Genomic DNA, 17,641 nt, shown 5'->3' with positions numbered 1-17,641 from the left:
GATACCTAAACACAGAAGAGAGCATTCATGCAAGATATCTAACTCCGTGATATAATATGCATACAATTCAAAATGATTACACTATCATCACATCTAGGGTTTTCTGCAACTACAAGGTGGTGGTTATGGAAAGCATGGCCCTTGGTATCAGTATCTAAAAAGCAGCCACCACCTTCTTCTATGTGTGTTCTCTTTTTGTGTTTTCTCTTCATTTTTCTTAACTCTGCTGTTGTTGCTGCTTCTTAGCAAAACTGGTAAAAACAAAACTGTAATCATTGAACATAGCTCTCTGGCAATCAAGACGTTTAAAACCTTCAATCTTCTGGGGTGAAGAAAGCACTGTGCGACATTTAGAACTCTGATTTACAAACAGGGTGATCACAAATTTTCCTGGCTTGAAGACTTCCACAACTTTCCTGATCAGGTCATTATAGGAGGTCTGACTTAAGTTTGTTTCAAGCTAACGTAAGAAAATTCTGGTTCTGGAGTGATGTGAATAGTCCAATAAGTTCCATCCGATTTCATTCTATTCATTGAATACCCACAAGGATTGAACAGTGTGGCATCAATGACAGAACCTCGTATCAGGTCACGAATTCCACTCTCATGAATGACATCCTTTGCAGTAACACCATCTTTCGTGTAGAACTGGTCCATAACCGCTGGGTCAAGCTCACTCATCAGAATTTCCAGGCTTTGATCTAGCTGATTGATTACCCGACTCTCTGGGAAATCCAAAGTATACAAGTACCAACAATCAGAATTCATGCGTCCCATACAATATGCTGCTCCATTTGGGAAAATTGCATTAAGAAACTCTATTTCTTCCTGGAAATTCCGGTGTGGGTACCCTTGGTGAGGCGGCTTCATGAAATTCTTAGGAGAATAAAAGAAGCTTTGAATTGAGTCAAACCCACTGTAATCCCTAGCAAGTTTCAACAGGGGAACCAGTGCTTTCGGCAAGAGGGTGGTACCACATGTCTTCAAAATGAAACGTCTCTTGGAGACAAACATGCTACTCTCACTGAGTACACAAGCTTCCTGCTTGCCAGTTTTTGTCACACTTATGATTGAACATTGCACATCCTTCAAAAGTATGTCCCACTCGGATCTTGGGATGGTGCGAAGATCCCCAGATCCTTGGTTTGCGTCAGGTTGCTGCCTGGAGAACCAAACCTCCAGCAGCTTCTCGGTCCCTTCGAAAAAATGTGCAGCTTCCGTCACCGTGAGACTAGCGAACAACCAAGAACCACAGAAAATCAACTCAATTAAATCTCTTCTCCCGCCGCTGCCGCCGCCGCTGCAGATTGTTCCAGCTGTGTGACTAAAGTTCAGGTTCCTTTTTTGCTATAATTTTACATTAACTTTTTTTTAAAAAGGGTTAATAAAATTTTCCCAGCTTTTTTTTTTTTTTTTTTCCGTGAGCGAAAGTTGAACGTGAGTCTGTTGGAAGTAGAGGCAGATACAGCTCAGTCTCTCGCAGTCCGCTGTTTCCCCGTTAGAGAAAGCAGAGCGAGCTCTAGCTAATGTCGCCGGCCATACTGTGGGAGCCTAAAGTGTCCATTTTATAAAATAATCATAAACTTTAGAAAGCACAACCTTTCTCTATTCTTAGTTTGTCTTTATAACCTAAAGTCATATAACTTCTCTATTTCTAAGTGCCTCACTGCTAATACACCTTCCTAATAAATTATATAACCCATCATCAATTGTATTCATCAAGGAAAAATATGCAACTATGTAGGTTAGAATTTAGCTTATCACATAAATCTTTTGTTTACTCAAACACACTTCACAAGCACACTTCAGTCAAGTCACACTTGGCTACCCTATTTATGTGCTAAAATAAGTGCATTCAGAAAATGAATTATAAGACTGTGTTCTAAAGACAAACATTTACAAGTTTTCTTGCTGAAGTTTTCTTGCTGGATGAACATAATAGGTTGACTGGTTGAATTTTTACTCTCAAATAATTGTGAGAGTTGATTTTTTCCTAAAATCATACTGAATTAATGGCATATTTTAGTGTTGTAGTCAAATATACCGCCGACCACACTCCTTCACCTAAAGTTCCCCTAACTTGTTATATTTCTTTCACAGATACAGCACTTTGTATATTTCATTTTGATTTATTTTCTGGCAAAATATATTTTTTTGCAAAACTCCCTGTCATATATATTTTTCTTTTGCTTTTCCAGTGTAGATTAAAAGAAAAAAAAATATCCCCAGACTAAAAAGCCAGCTCCAGGTATCATATAACTTCTATGACTAAAAAGTACAGATAATTTGCTTGTTTTCCCAGGGAAGTGGTCAGGCAGTCAAACCTCACAACCAAAATTAGTTCCCAATTTAGTGTTCGATGTCATTTCACAAGGACTAGAATGAAAGATGAGACATTGGACATGTTAACTCTGAGGAAAATTATCACTTCACCTTGTATAGGGCGTCTTTACTGGATGAAATCAGAGGAGATAAATCATCTGTCCCTGTGACAGATCTGCCTGTCATCGAGGGGAAAGATGTCCCCTAGTGAGAGGGCAGGCACTGTCTGAGTTTCCCTCAGGTTATAACCAGATATATTTTGTGCCTCAAAATAATTATAGAAATTTGAAAATGGAGATGATGTATGCAGGACACACTTCCCAAGTCGATTTTTCCAAATGACATTTTAAGTGTATGTATATAAATACAAATAGCAATGCATTCACATTTGTGAACTGCATATACCCTTGAAATTGTTACTGGGTAAAGAAAACATTTACTGAATGCTTACTATGATCAGGCATCATAGTGGCTGGTGGTCATCAACCTAAGTAAACACATATGCCCAAGTAAGATTCATGGGGTGTTTTGTCCCTCAAATTTTCCTTCAGAAAGCAGGAAATCAGCTTATATTTAAGTACCTACAAAGGCTGGCAAATTATAGTCAAATCTCTCACATAATTTATTTTGAAATCTAAAGTGCTTTTGGGAAAAGGTACATTAACTAGAAATGATATCACTCTTCATCACGTTTTGGATACATAGAGAGGTGACCTCGTGGAAATGCAAATGATGGAGGCAAAGATATTTTATTCAGACTTCGTGTTTATTCCTGTGCTACGGCGTTGCGATTGAGAGTTTTGGTTGCGGTTTTAATAGAGGATTTTAAAAAGTAGTAGGGACATGTTAATGGTGAAGTTGAATACATACCTTCAGAAATAATAGTTAGACCAAACGTTCAATGAATGAGTCTTTGTGACTTGAGATAAAATGCTTAATGGCAGCATAATGATCATTTAAAAAGGGCTCTAGCTCTCATTTTTGAAGGAAGTCAAAGTCTAAACTGCTAGATAACTCAACACTAGCTCTAGATTTAATAAAGTTAAAGCTATATGAGCTGCTAGAAACCAAAAATAAAAAAAAGTGGCTCTAGTATTATAAAGTTAAAGCTATGCTATAAGGTATCTAAATAAAATATTTCTTTTCTTCTAAAATCCTATTCTAGTTCGGCCCCCAAAAATCCTTTTGAAATCATCTTATAAAATAGGGACTCAATCACCTTATACTTCTGGTTACTGATATTTATAAAAATGCATTATAAAAATGAAACTTTAGGGCTTCCCTGGTGGTGCAGTGGTTGAGAATCTGCCTGCCAATGCAAGGGACACGGGTTCGAGCCCTGGTCTGGGAAGATCCCACATGCCGCGGAGCAACTGGGCCCGTGAGCCACAATTACTGAGACTGCGCGTCTGGAGCCTGTGCTCCGCAACAGGAGAGGCCGCGATAGTGAGAGGCCCGCGCACCGCGATGAAGAGTGGCCCCTGCTTGCCACAACTGGAGAAAGCCCTCGCACAGAAATGAAGATCCAACACAGCCATAAATAAATAAAAATTAAAAAAAAAAAAATGAAACTTTAAAAATAAATTAATGCCCCCATGCAAAACTTTATGTAATTCTTTAAAAATTACACTATCTCAGGACTTCCCTGGTGGTCCAGTGGTTAAGACTCTGTGCTTCCATTGCAGAGGATAGGGCTTTGATCCCTAGTTGGGGAACTAAGATTCCCACATGGCACATGGCAAAAAAATAAAAAACAAAAATTACACTATCTCTAACATGGAATAATACATTTTTAATTAAGAAATTAAAATAAGTCAAAATAGTCATTTGTGTTTACTCTTCCAAAGAAAGCCAAACGTGATAAGCCTATCTGTGATTTTCTATAAGGTTTTATTAAATCGCTTTTTTTAGCTCATAGTAATAATAGATCAGGGCTCATTGATCACTTGTTTATTCATCATGCATGTATTGAGCACATCCTCTTGCCTGGGTCTTGCACTGAACACAAGATGTAAAAGGGTAAACAAAGCAGACTTGTCATTTCAGAGCTTGAATTGTAGTGATCACAGACTTAGCTCATATTGTTGATTAAGACTGTTGTAACTAGAACATGTTAGGGTCATATGAGCCAGACAGAGGAAAGTACAAACTGGGACCAGTTAGATTAGCAGGAAAAAGGAAATGATGAGATGCTCAAAAGCCAAGACCAGGCAGGCCATCAACACAGAAAGGCCTGCACCAGTTTCAAACAAAATAATCTGCATTTATGGATTTTGATTTATAGTGCATATTAATTTCAATACAACTGATAGAAGGCTGTAAATTAGGAAATGGCTCAAAAATGATCTAGGAGAAAATACATTTGCTGGCTCTCTGTCTTCTAAGGGTAAAGCAAAAATTCCATCTGATCTCATTCACACATTCATTTCTTCATTCTCTTGTCCATTTATTCATCAAAAATGTATTGAACACCCTGTATATACCAGGAATTCTTCTTTTTCATGGGCATAGAATGTTAAAGCAAAGAGTCCCTGCCCTCATGGTGTTTACAGTCTACTAGAGAAATAAAGATAACAAATATGCCATACATTTTTAATATAGTAATTATTTGTAAATCTATAAAGATAGAGATTATGTACAGTATGACTTTTATACATAGATATAGATGGTTTGTTGTCTATATCCATATCTCTCTATATTTCTCTTTATCTGTAGAAACGTACAGAAATAATAAAAAAGAAAGCTGGGATATAAAATGATAAGAGATGAAGTGGAGAGTTAGAAGGTTTATAAGTCTTTTTCTACTCATTTTTCAAGTAAGCTTTTTTTTCCTAGAAATCTTTGACATGATACTACACATGTTCCCAGTTTCTCAAACACCCTACTCTCCCCCTGCCTCCTCCATGCCTTTAAATATCTTGCTCTTTCAACTTGGATGCTGTTCCCAAAGTTCGTTGAGACTGAAAACAAAACACCTGACTTTTACTTCCAAGCCTTGGTTAATATGATGCCCTCTTTAATGTGTCCTTTCATCTGGGCAGGTTTAGCTCCTCTTTCCTCAGTGGTGCCTGAGAGCCCTAAAGCATGCTCTTCAGTCCCAGTACTTGAGTGCCAAGAGAATTCCCCAACTCACCCTTCAAAATTAAAACAAAGTAACTTTTTTTTAAAATAAATTTATTTATTTTATTTATTTATTTTTGGCTGTGTTGGGTTTTCGCAGCTGCGCGTGGGCTTTATCTAGTTGCAGTGAGCGGGGGCTACTCTTCGTTGCGGTGCACAGGCTTCTCATTGCAGTGGCTTCTCTTGTTGTGGAGCATGGGCTGTAGGCGGGCAGGCTTCAGTAGTTGTGGTGCATGAGCTTCAGTAGTTGTGGCTCGCGGGCTCTAGAGTGCAGGCTCAGTAGTTGTGGCCCACGGGCTTAGTTGCTCCGCGGCATGTGGGATCTTCCCGGACCAGGGCTCGAACCTGTGTCTCCTGCATTGGCAGGCAGATTCTTAACCACTACGCCACCAGGGAAGTCCCCAAAATAACTTTTTGAATGTTGCTAAATATTTATTGATTGCCTAACATCATCAAGTTCTCTATCAGATGTTTTTTCTTTCCATTATGTGAATTCTTAGTTCAACGTCAATTGTTTGGAGAAGAGGGCTTTATGTTTAAAGGACAGTAACTTTACCCCAGAAATCATCAAAGGCCATTGTTATGGTTCCCAAGCCTGTGGCAAGCAAGAAGGATTCAAGATACAGAAGACTCCCGTTATGAAAATTTATGTTCTTTGTTTGTTAAAAGTAGTTGTATGATTATTTATAGTAAATTTCAAATGGTACTATGGATATTGACAAGAGGCTTTGACATAGAAAGAAAGCTATAAAATTCCCTCTTATCTGCAAGATACTGAATATATAGCATAATAAAGCCATTTATGACCATTATGAGCAAAGGTAATTATTAGAAGTTAGCAACTGATAAAATTCAGGCTGCATTTTCTCATATACCAGCGGAAAAAAAATGATTGCTGTTAATTTCAATAGCAACTTTAGCAAATGGGACTGGAGTTAACGTAGGGTAAGTGATTTTTTTGCCGTAAGAGTGCTTTTTATACATAATATTAAGCAAAAATTATACTGCTTTGCATCACTATTCAAGTAAGATTGCGCTGGCAATTTATCTCCTTGCCTTCGGAAACATACTATCCCAATCTAAAATCTGTTTAGAAGACTGATCTAAAATGCAGATCTGATCATTGTACAATTTTGTTTAAAACCCATCTTTGGTTTCCCCAAATCTTGGGGAAAAAAGTCAAAACTTCTTCCCTTCAATGCCTGTCAGTGTGACACCTGTGTACCTACCTTGCCACTTGCATTTCTTTTCAATGTCAGAGAAACAGTTCTCTTTCCAGGACTACTGTAGTTTTGTAACTACACCTACTTCAGAAATTCAGGCTTTTGTGTGTGATATTCCCAGGGCTCATAAAGCTTATTCCCTCCTTCTTACTATCCCTCCAACTCCCTATATTTTAATGTCAGCTGACATTTTATTTCCTTCAGGATTAGCAATCTGCTTTCCACACTAGCAATCTGTTATTTCCAGGATGGGAGAAATAAGCTCCCCCAGTATCTTGTGTGTGATCTCAGTTTAATTGTTGTCACGAGTACAATTTCCAGATTATACTTGCATATTTCCCCGTCTGTCTCCGGCATTGTTGCATGACATCCCATAGCTTTAGTTTTCGATTTTTAGCATACATATTTTTTATGATTCCTGACTCAGTCCCATTCCCAGAGATTTTGCTTAACTAAGTCTTAAATCATGCCTGAGTCATGAATTTAAAGGAAGCAAAAGAAGAAAGGAAGGAAGAACCAAAGAAGTATTTGAATATAGTTAATTGTATCAAATGTTTAGAACCACTGTCCTGAAAGGAATTCTGTAATCCTAATGCATTACTTTGTTCCTGGAACAGTATAAGAAGAGAAAAAAAAATCTGAAAAAAAAAAAAAAAAAAGACCTTCTTCAGTATAAGCATCAACTAGAAAAAAAAAAATGATTGTGCTTCAATTGAATTAAAAATATTCAAAATATTAGATTATCTTATTTCCCACCTTTCTCCAAAACTCTGTGACCAACAGTGCCTACCATCTTTGTTGTTTTCAAATGTATCTTAATAAGACATGATAAACAAAGATAACACAATTTTTGATAAGGTCATTCGAGGGCAAACTGGTCACATGGATATAGGAGATCTTAGACAACAAGGCCAGGAATAAACCTCTACCCTGCTCCAGAGACCACAAAGTTCTAGAAATGTCCACGGGTCTCTAGTCCTATTATCACAGGCCACTAACAAATTGTCATCTCTCTACTTCTCATCAAAGTTCACCTGTCAAAAGCCCATTCCCCCAGGTTCTGTTTTGGCTTAGATAAGCAGCTTATGTTATAAATACAGAGGTAAAGTATATCAAAGACTTATGTAGGATACTTTCCTTATCCTACTTTTATTATCTCCTAATTCTACTTTAACAAGAAATTTCTGGACTTATAGCAACTTAATGGAAATCAGCACATCAATGATAACAATACAGGATGAGCTCTTGAATTTTTTTTTTTTGTTTTAATTTTTATTTTGTATTGGAGTATAGTTGATTAACAATGTTTTGTTAGTTTCAGGTGTACAGCAAAGTGATTCAGTTATACATATACATGTATCAATTTTTCAAATTCTTTTCCCATTTAGGTTATTACCGAATACTGAGCAGAGTTCCCTGTGCTATACAGTAGGTCCTTGTTGGTTATCTATTTTAAATATAGTAGTGTGGGGACTTCCCTGATGGTCCGGTGGTAAACAATCCACCTTCCAATTCAGGGGACACGGGTTCGATCCCTGGTCATGGAACTAATATCCCACATGCCGCAGGGCAGCTAAGCCCACACGTCACAACTACTGAGCTCGCACGCCTCAACTAGAGAGCCTGCATGCTGCTGCAAACTACAGAGCCCATGCGCTCTGGAACCTGCATGCCACAACTAGAGAAGAGAACACCCATACACTGCAACTAGAGAGAAGCCCACATGCCACAACTAAGACCTGACGCAGCCAAAAATAAATAAATAAATAAATAATCTTTTAAAAATTATAAAAAATAATAAAAAAATAAATATAGTAGTGTGTATTTTGAGAGGAAAACATTTCATGTCAACAGTTAGACAACATATATAGTCTAACTGTTGACTTGAAATGTCATATATATACATGTATATGGCCACAACTAAAATGTGATTGAATATTCTTAATTATTTATATCTGCAATTAATGAAATTAATTTTAATTCATGTATATATATCTTCTAGATCATTTAGTGTTTCATGTAACTGCATAGTGGCTTTTTTACATGGCACCATCACTTGGTATTTGGTTTGGCAGAAAAGTAACATAACAGAGCAGGTAGTACAATAACATGCTAGTCACCTTTTACCCACCATGTAGAAGTTAAATTTAATTCCAATCTAGGAAACACTAAAATGTCTCAATTAACTTAGCATTGAGTAATTAAGAATATGAATATTTTTAATATAAAAACACCAGGATCGATTTTATAAAAGTTGTTTAAATATAATAACAATCAACATTAAAATAGATTATCACATAAAAGGCATACAGAGCATACTAATAAAATATAAAATATAATGATAATGTAATGATGATAATGTTGTAAGACTAAAATGTTTTAGAATTAGGAACATAAATTTATTTTCTAACATATTGTAAAATTAACATATTCCACAATGCAGTCACTGGCTTATCTTTTATTTTGCTAAAAACAAGTCCAGAAGTATAATATTTAATTACAGCTATTCAGTAAACATTAAAACAGAAAAATATATCGACTTAATTTTTTCTGATGAAGTCATATCAAACAAATATGGCACATCTCTTAGAGATGGAAAATGAAAAAGAACAAAAATTGCATTCAATCATGGAGTAAAATTCAAACTCCTTGGATCAAAATACATTATTTGTCAGAGCTTGAGCAATTAATTGCTTTGTTAAAAACTTATGAAATTGAGAGGAAACTGCCTAACTCTAGTGCTTGATATTTTAACTGACACCTTTCACTATTCACCTTAAAAGAGACATTTCTGTGATTTTGCTTGCTTGTTGATTTGATTTTTAGTGTTCTCAAAAGTACTGTAGCCAGGTTACTGCAATTTCCTTTGGCATCTGGTAATCACATATTAGATCACTAAGGTCAAATTTTGCTACAGCCAGAGCTTATTAACTCTTAAATTTTTTTTTCTTCACACATATCTCAGTTCATATTCTGCAATAAACTACTGCAATTTAAATCCATCTCCTGTGATACAGGCCACCTTGCCCAAATACAAAAATGGCTCTTGGAATCAGATAAAAATTTGGTAAAATTATTAATCCAGAAAAGAGCTTTCAGTCACATTATCGTCAATCAGTAACCTAAATTCCCTAACCACTGTATTAAATAATTATGGCTTCCACTTGCTCTGTCACTCATACATCCTACTCTGCATTTAAAACACTAAAATTTCCAGGAAGAAATAGAAAATATGAACAGACCAATCACAAGCACTGAAATTGAAACTGTGATTAAAAATCTTCCAACAAACAAAAGCTCAGGACCAGATGGCTTCACAGGCGAATTCTATCCACCATTTAGAGAAGAGCTAACACCTATCCTTCTCAAACTCTTCCAAAATATAGCAGAGGGAGGAACACTCCCAAACTCATTCTACGAGGCCACCATCACCCTGATACCAAAACCAGACAAAGATGTCACAAAGAAAGAAAACTACAGGCCAATATCACTGATGAACATAGATGCAAAAATCCTCAACAAAATACTTGCAAACAGAATCCAACAGCACATTAAAAGGATCATACACCATGATCAAGTGGGGTTTATCCCAGGAATGCAAGGATTCTTCAATGTACACAAATCAATCAATGTGATACACCATATTAACTAATTGAAGGAGAAAACCATATGATCATCTCAAAAGATGCAGAGAAAGCTTTCGACAAAATTCACCACCCATTTATGATAACCCTCCAGAAAGTAGGCATAGAGGGAACTTACCTCAACATAATAAAGACCATATATGACAAACCCACAGCCAACATTGTCCTCAATGGTAAAAAACTGAAACCATTTCCACTAAGATCAGCAACAAGACAAGGTTGCCCACTCTCACCACTATTATTCAACATAGTTTTGGAATTTTTAGCCACAGCAATCAGAGAAGAAAAAGAAATAAAAGGAATCCAAATCAGAAAAGAAGAAGTAAAGCTGTCACTGCTTGCAGATGACATGATACTATACATAGAGAATCCTAAAGATGCTACCAGAAAACTACTAGAGCCAATCAATGAATTTGGTAAAGTAGCAGGATACAAAATTAATGAACAGAAATCTCTTGCATTCCTATACACTAATGATGAAAAATCTGAAAGTGAAATTAAGAAAACACTCCCATTTACCACTGCAACAAAAAAGAATAAAATACCTAAGAATAAACCTACCTAAGGAGACAAAAGACCTGTATACAGAAAATTATAAGACACTGATGAAAGAAATTAAAGATGATACAAACAGATGGAGAGATATACCATGATCTTGGATTGGAAGAATCAACTTGTGAAAATGACTATACTACCCAAAGCAATCTACAGATTCAACACAATCCCTATCAAACTACAAATGGCATTTGTCACAGAAGTAGAACAAAAAGTTTCACAATTTGTATGGAAACACAAAAGACCCCGAATAGCCAAAGCAATCTTGAGAAAGAAAAATGGAGCTGGAGGAATCAGGTTCCCAAACTTTGGACTATACTACAAAGCTACAGTAATCAAGACAGTATGGTACTGGCACAAAAACAGAAATATAGATCAATGGAACAGGATAGAAAGCCCAGAGATAAACCCACACACGTATGGTCACCTTATCTTTGATAAAGGAGGCAAGAATATACAATAGAAAAAAGACAGTCTCTTCAATAAGTGGTGCTGGGAAACCTGGACACCTATATGTAAAAGAATGAAATTGGAACACTCCCTAACATCATACACAAAAATAAACTCAAAATGGATTAAAGACCTAAATGTAAGGCCAGACACTATCAAACTCTTAGGGGAAAACATAGGCAGAACATTCTATGACATAAATCACAGCAATGTCCTTTTTGACCCACCTCCTAGAGAAATGGAAATAAAAACAAAAATAAACACATGGGACCTAATGAAACTTAAAAGCTTTTGCACAGCAAAGGAAACCATAAACAAGACGAAAAGACAACCCTCAGAATGAGAGAAAATATTTGCAAATGAAGCAACTGACAAAGGATTAATCTCCAAGATTTACAAGCAGCTCATGCAGCTCAATATCAAAAAAACAAACAACCCAATCCAAAAATGGGCAGAAGACCTAAATAGACATTTCTCCAAAGAAGATATACAGATTGCCAACAAACACATGAAAGAATGCTCAACATCATTAATCATTAGAGAAATGCAAATCAAAACTACAATGAGATATCATCTCACACCGGTCAGAATGGCCATCATCAAAAAATCTACACACCATAAACGCTGGAGAGGGTGTGGAGAAAAGGGAACACTCTTGCACTGTTGGTCGGAATGTAAATTGATACAGCCACTATGGAGAACAGTATGGAGGTTCCCTAAAAAACTAAAAATAGAACTACCATATGACCCAGCAATCCCACTACTGGGCATATACCCTGAGAAAACCATAATTCAAAAAGAGTCATGGACCACAATGTTCATTGCAGCTCTATTTATAAGAGCCAGGACATGGAAGCAACCTAAGTGTCCATCAACAGATGAATGGATAAAGAAGATGTGGCACATATACACAATGGCATATTACTCAGCCATAAAAAGAAACGAAATTGAGTTATTTGTAGTGAGGTGGATAGACCTAGAGTCTGTCATACAGAGTGAAGTAAGTCAGAAAGAGAAAAACAAATACTGTATGCTAACACATATATATGGAATCTAAGAACAACAAAAAAAATTCATGAAGTACCTAGGGGCAAGATGGGAATAAAGACACAGACCTACTAGAGAACGGACTTGAGGATATGGGGAGGGGGAAGGGTAAGCTGGCACAAAGTAAGAGAGTGACATGGACATATATACACTACCAAATGTAAAATAGATAGCTAGTGGGAAGCAGCCACATAGCACAGGGAGATCAGCTCAGTGCTTTGTGACTAACTAGAGGGGTGGGATAGGGAGGGTGGGAGGGAGGGAGATGCAAGAGGGAAGAGATATGGGGATATATGTATATGTATAGCTGATTCACTTTTTTATAAAGCAGAAACTAACACACCATTGTAAAGCAATTATACTCCAATAAAGATGTTAAAGAAAAAAACACTAAAATTTCATTATCAAAAATTCTTCTCAAATAAACCACCCATCCTTAATATTTAAATTGTATATGCTGGATAAAAGTAACCTGTAGAGAATTTTCCCTTTATATCTGGGCAGAGGTCTCTCTGGGTATTTCAGAAAATACTTGCTTCTACTGGTGGTTTCCTCTCATAGCTCTTATACATTGCTTGCATGACAAATTTCAACTTCTTTTCTTTCCTCTTAGTATTACAGATTTTTAAGTAAAATGCACACCTGAACATTGCCTTACAGTTGCATCTAGCCACTACTCGTTTTTAATTCCACAATTTTACAATTAAATATTTCAGGTAGGGCATTTTCGATTTTAAGTTTCAGAAATTAACTTCAGCTGGCTTAAGGAAAACAGGCCATCATTTAATGTATGAAAGGATGTGTCATATCAGGACAGAAAAGCAGCTGGGGCTTAGGAAGGATTGTAAACAAAACAAAGATTGTAAACAAAAAAGAAAAACAGAACATGGGAGTTTGCTTTTTAATTTCTCATTCTTTTGAGTTGGCTTCATTCAGCTTTTCTAGCACAGCAGTGTTCTGTTATTTAATCCACGTGACAAGAAAAATGGAATCATCCAATTCTAGGCAGGTAGAAGGATTTTTTTTTTTTTTCTTTTTCTCCCTTGGTCCCAATCCTAAATTTCCAAGGCAGGGGCTCTGAGTGACCAGCTTGGGTCAGGGACTCCTCCAATGCACCAGCTCCAAGGGGGCCACATTTCACAGCAACATGACATGCTTCATTCTAGATGTAAACTTCTGGCCTTTCCCCTTGACCAGAACTAAGCATGGAAAATAGGGACCAATTTTCTGAGCTGAAATTTATTCTCAGAAAATGAAAAGAAATTGAAAAGTAGAACAGTTATCAAAGAAAAAAAAAAAAAAAAAAACCAGAGAAAATGGGACCATAGAAAACAGGGCAATATATAAACAACAGACTTTATTAATAGTTAAACCTATATTCACATCCTGGATATGCTATTTTATAGTTGCAGGTTGCATGGCATTTAATTTATTTGAGCATCATTTCCTCAAGTGTACAAAAATAATACTATCTCCTAAAATTGTTTTGGGGATTAAATAGCATGATGCATATAGGTTTTATGGCTGATACAGTACATCAATTCAGTGTGTCAATATGGCTGGTCCTGCTAATGTTTCAGGTCTCTAAGTCTATGAAATCTCTTTAGACAATCATTCCCAGATTATCGGACTCCTTACTTTGCCTTTTCTCTTTAAATTATGTCATCTCTCTGTATCTTTACTTATTAGCTACCTCTTCCATCAGATTGTAAAGTTCACGAAGCAGGGTCTCTGTCCAAATTGTACACTAATGTAGTCCCACTTTCTGGAACAATGTCTAAAAAATACAAATTTTTTTTAATGAAGGAAATGTGTACTAAGTACATAATGGTCATTATATTTCAGTGAAATTGTAGAGCATATAGTTCAACTTCCAGATCTTTGAATACAAAGAAGTATTCTTTAATAAAATTCTGATAATTTTCATGGGACTTCTTAAGGTTTTAAATGTAAAGAGACTGTTTGCTAATAAAAAAGAAAAAGAAAAAAATAATTAGATTAGAAAATGGAGTCAGTATGATCTCCATTATTCCAAAGATATAAGAAGTACAATAAAATATCTAAAAATGTTTTCTTTTTCTATCTTCTAAACCAAAGGAGATATTTCTGGGTGTTGATTTCATGCAGAAATTTAAACTGATTTTGTAGTTTTCTGAACTCTATATGTTCTCAATATGGAGTATGTAGTACTAGTTTATATTGGAATAAACGTTTTGTTTTAAATGTAACACAGTATATTTGAAATAATGTTGTAATCCACATAAAGCTATTAAATCATACAATCAATAAATTGTAAGGGATTAATTGAGCTGCTATGAGTCCTTGCCCACCAGATGAGATGAAACGAGTATACCAATAGGAAGCAAGAATATCTATCATTAAAGGATGGGTAAGCATTTTTTAAATGGAATAAAAAAAGAGTATTGGAGTGGAGGTAAAAATAGGAACTAAGACAGAGAAATAAGGCAAATGTGAGCACTGACATGTAGACAATATTACCTATAATTGCGTGAAAGACTAGTTATCCTCTCCTGGAATGTGAAAGATCCATTCCAGAATGTTCTCTAAGTTTCTCTTTAGCAGGGTAACTCAATGATTCTATATTTTTAAAGCCCACAAAAAACTTGATGAGATTAGAAAATGCACAAATACCTGACAAACAATAAGAGAATGTGAGAAATTAGTGAAGCAACTGTTTCTTCGTACTTATGAAGTCAATCATACATAAATATTGCAAAGCAAATTTACTTACCATCATGGTATCCAACTTCATTCTTTATTCTTTCTGAATCTGATCTTCAAACGCCATTCTTTTTCATGTTCAGTACGGTTATCCTGAAATGTTCCTATCTTGTTCTGAGAAGTGAGGCTTTAGGATAAAATTCATTGGATTTCCATCTGCAGTTTTCAAAAGCAGATGTGGAAGAGGAAGACGTGATGGAATCAGCCTTCAGAAATGTATGACCTAAATGGAATGGAATAAATATACACTACTTGAAAAACATACATTGTACAAATAGACATGAAATATAGGCACAATTTCTGATGTTACATGTAATCATATACCAAGGCTATTTCATGATAAAGTTCAATTTATGCTAATTGTATAATGGAAAGAAGAACAATTGCATTAAAAATACTTTATAATGGGAAATGTCTTGGCTTTATTAAAAAGGGATAATAAAGTTATTTAAAATTATATACTATCCATGCAATGTATAATATATAATGTATATAAAGCAACAAATTGTTCTCATAGTCTGAGAATATTTTTTAATTAAAAAACACAGTCTCTCCTAAAAAGAGAACACATAATGTTATTGAGACTTTTTTTTTCAAAGTTATTCTCCACTCTACCTGTACAGAGTGACAATGTATGCTAAGGCATGAAGATTAAAAGAGGCAATGTCTACAAACATTCCCTGGAAAATGCTCTAAAAAGAAAAGAATGTGATTTATATTAAGAAGTGTTGGAGGACACCATCAAAAAGATATGATCACCAGTTGACCCAAGAGCTGGACCTTGTGAACTGAAGGCTCCACGACCCCCTCTCCTGTCCTTGGAAGTTGCATTCTGCTGGCCTTCCCCGTTCCCAGAAGTTGCTCCAGGATAAAGCCTTGAAACAGAAATGTGTTCAGACCATCTGGACTGGGTACCTGACTGAGCCCAGTTAAGGCCTCTATATCAACTTTGAAGATGTGCTGTGCAGGTGGGGAAATGTACTCTTCTTGTGGCTGCCTAAGAGAACCCTGGTAAGTAAGTTCCCCTTTTTATTAAACACTGCTGCCTATCAATCTGGAGCGGTCTTTGTTTGCTCTCTCCCTGCCCTCCAGGGCACCCCTACCCTCTCCCCCTACCACTGCCAATAAAGGGGTTGGTTTCAGATTACACTGAAGAAGATCCCTAGGAGGCTGCAAACCAGTAAGAATTTAAGGTAATGCAGTGAGCTAGATATGAAACAGCTAAATATTGGTAATAAGAACAAAGTTACACTATGTTTGAAAAATGAGAATGTTTCTTTGGAATATCTAAGTCAACATTCATTTTAAGCAGACAGAAACATGTGTCGAGATTATCTCTGTTCTGCCAGTACTATTTTTCCAGAAATAATAATTAGCAAGCCCCAAACTATATTTACACTAACCAAGCTTTCATTTAGGTCTTTTACAAAGACAGTATTAGAATAAAAGAAGCTTCAGGCACTTCTATTATAATAACCAATGTCTCCCAAGATGTGCTGATGTGCAGGTTACAACATTCTGATCGTAATTTCTAATGCATTACAGGAGAGCATGGACTCTTGAGAATCAGATGAAATTCTCTTTCATCTAGATTACATTTTCTCACTGTCCCAATGTGCCTGATATGAACTGACACAGCCATAAATATGTTTATATGAATGGCACGCTGTCATAGTTAGAGAAATATATAGCCCTGTGGGAAAAATAATTTCAGATACTTTTCAAGTGCTTTTTTTGTTGTAACAGTTATTCTTGCAAATCACATAGTAGGGTATATAAAATAACAATTCTGCCTACAGGGTTAGTGAACTGTGTATTCTTCGGGAAGATTGAAAATTTGTGTTCAGATCGTACCTAAAGATAGTATGTAGGATAATTTAACTTTCTGGAGGTTTATAGATCTCCAAATTCCCTACACTACCTCTTGAGAAAGAAACCAAGTGCTCTTGCCCTTCTAATAAATTATGAATGTACCAGTGATCACTCAATGTATACCCAATTAACTAGAGAAATAAGCTCACAATATTCTAAATTTATACACAGAGGACATACATAACTGTGCTGTGGAGAGAGAAAATGCGAATTTCAATAGCCTTCATTGGGTTGTTATCAACACTAATGAAGTTAAAATGTATCAAGTACTTAGAACAGTGCCTGGCACTTAGTAAGTACAACACAAGCTGTTGACAATTTGAAAGAGTTAATACATGAAAGTTACAAATACCTTCAAAATTATTACGTTACCTGCACAAATAATTGCATAAAATTTATTTCATATTTTGGATATGGCTTTCCCTTTGTTCTTTTACTTCATCTAAATAACTAGTGGTGTTAAGTATGATTGAGCCCTGTGATTGATTTGATTCACTAAATGTATTATTCAGGTTTCTCAAACAGCAAGATGGTATTTGGAGGACTTTGCCATGTTGTATGACTATTCAAATTGCTTAAATATTTTAGTGTCATAAATGCAAGTTGTAGCACTGGAGATATATTTTATATCCAGCAACTTTTCAAGGTAATTTTATGTCATACTCC

General features: G+C 35.9%; 1 pseudogene across 1 annotated transcript; it reads right to left on the bottom strand.

The window, feature by feature from the left end:
• Positions 1–217: 217 nt before the first annotated feature.
• Positions 218–1,338, bottom strand: LOC309630427 (S-adenosylmethionine decarboxylase proenzyme pseudogene; annotated as a pseudogene). The gene has a single exon. The product of its transcript is annotated as an S-adenosylmethionine decarboxylase proenzyme pseudogene (transcript).
• Between the last annotated feature and the right edge of the window lie 16,303 nt (positions 1,339–17,641).

The sequence above is a fragment of the Balaenoptera borealis genome (genome assembly GCF_965194805.1).
Source record: "Balaenoptera borealis genome assembly, chromosome: 1".
In the NCBI taxonomy this organism is placed as follows: Eukaryota; Metazoa; Chordata; class Mammalia; order Artiodactyla; family Balaenopteridae; genus Balaenoptera; species Balaenoptera borealis.
This window is presented reverse-complemented; position numbering and strand designations above follow the sequence as displayed.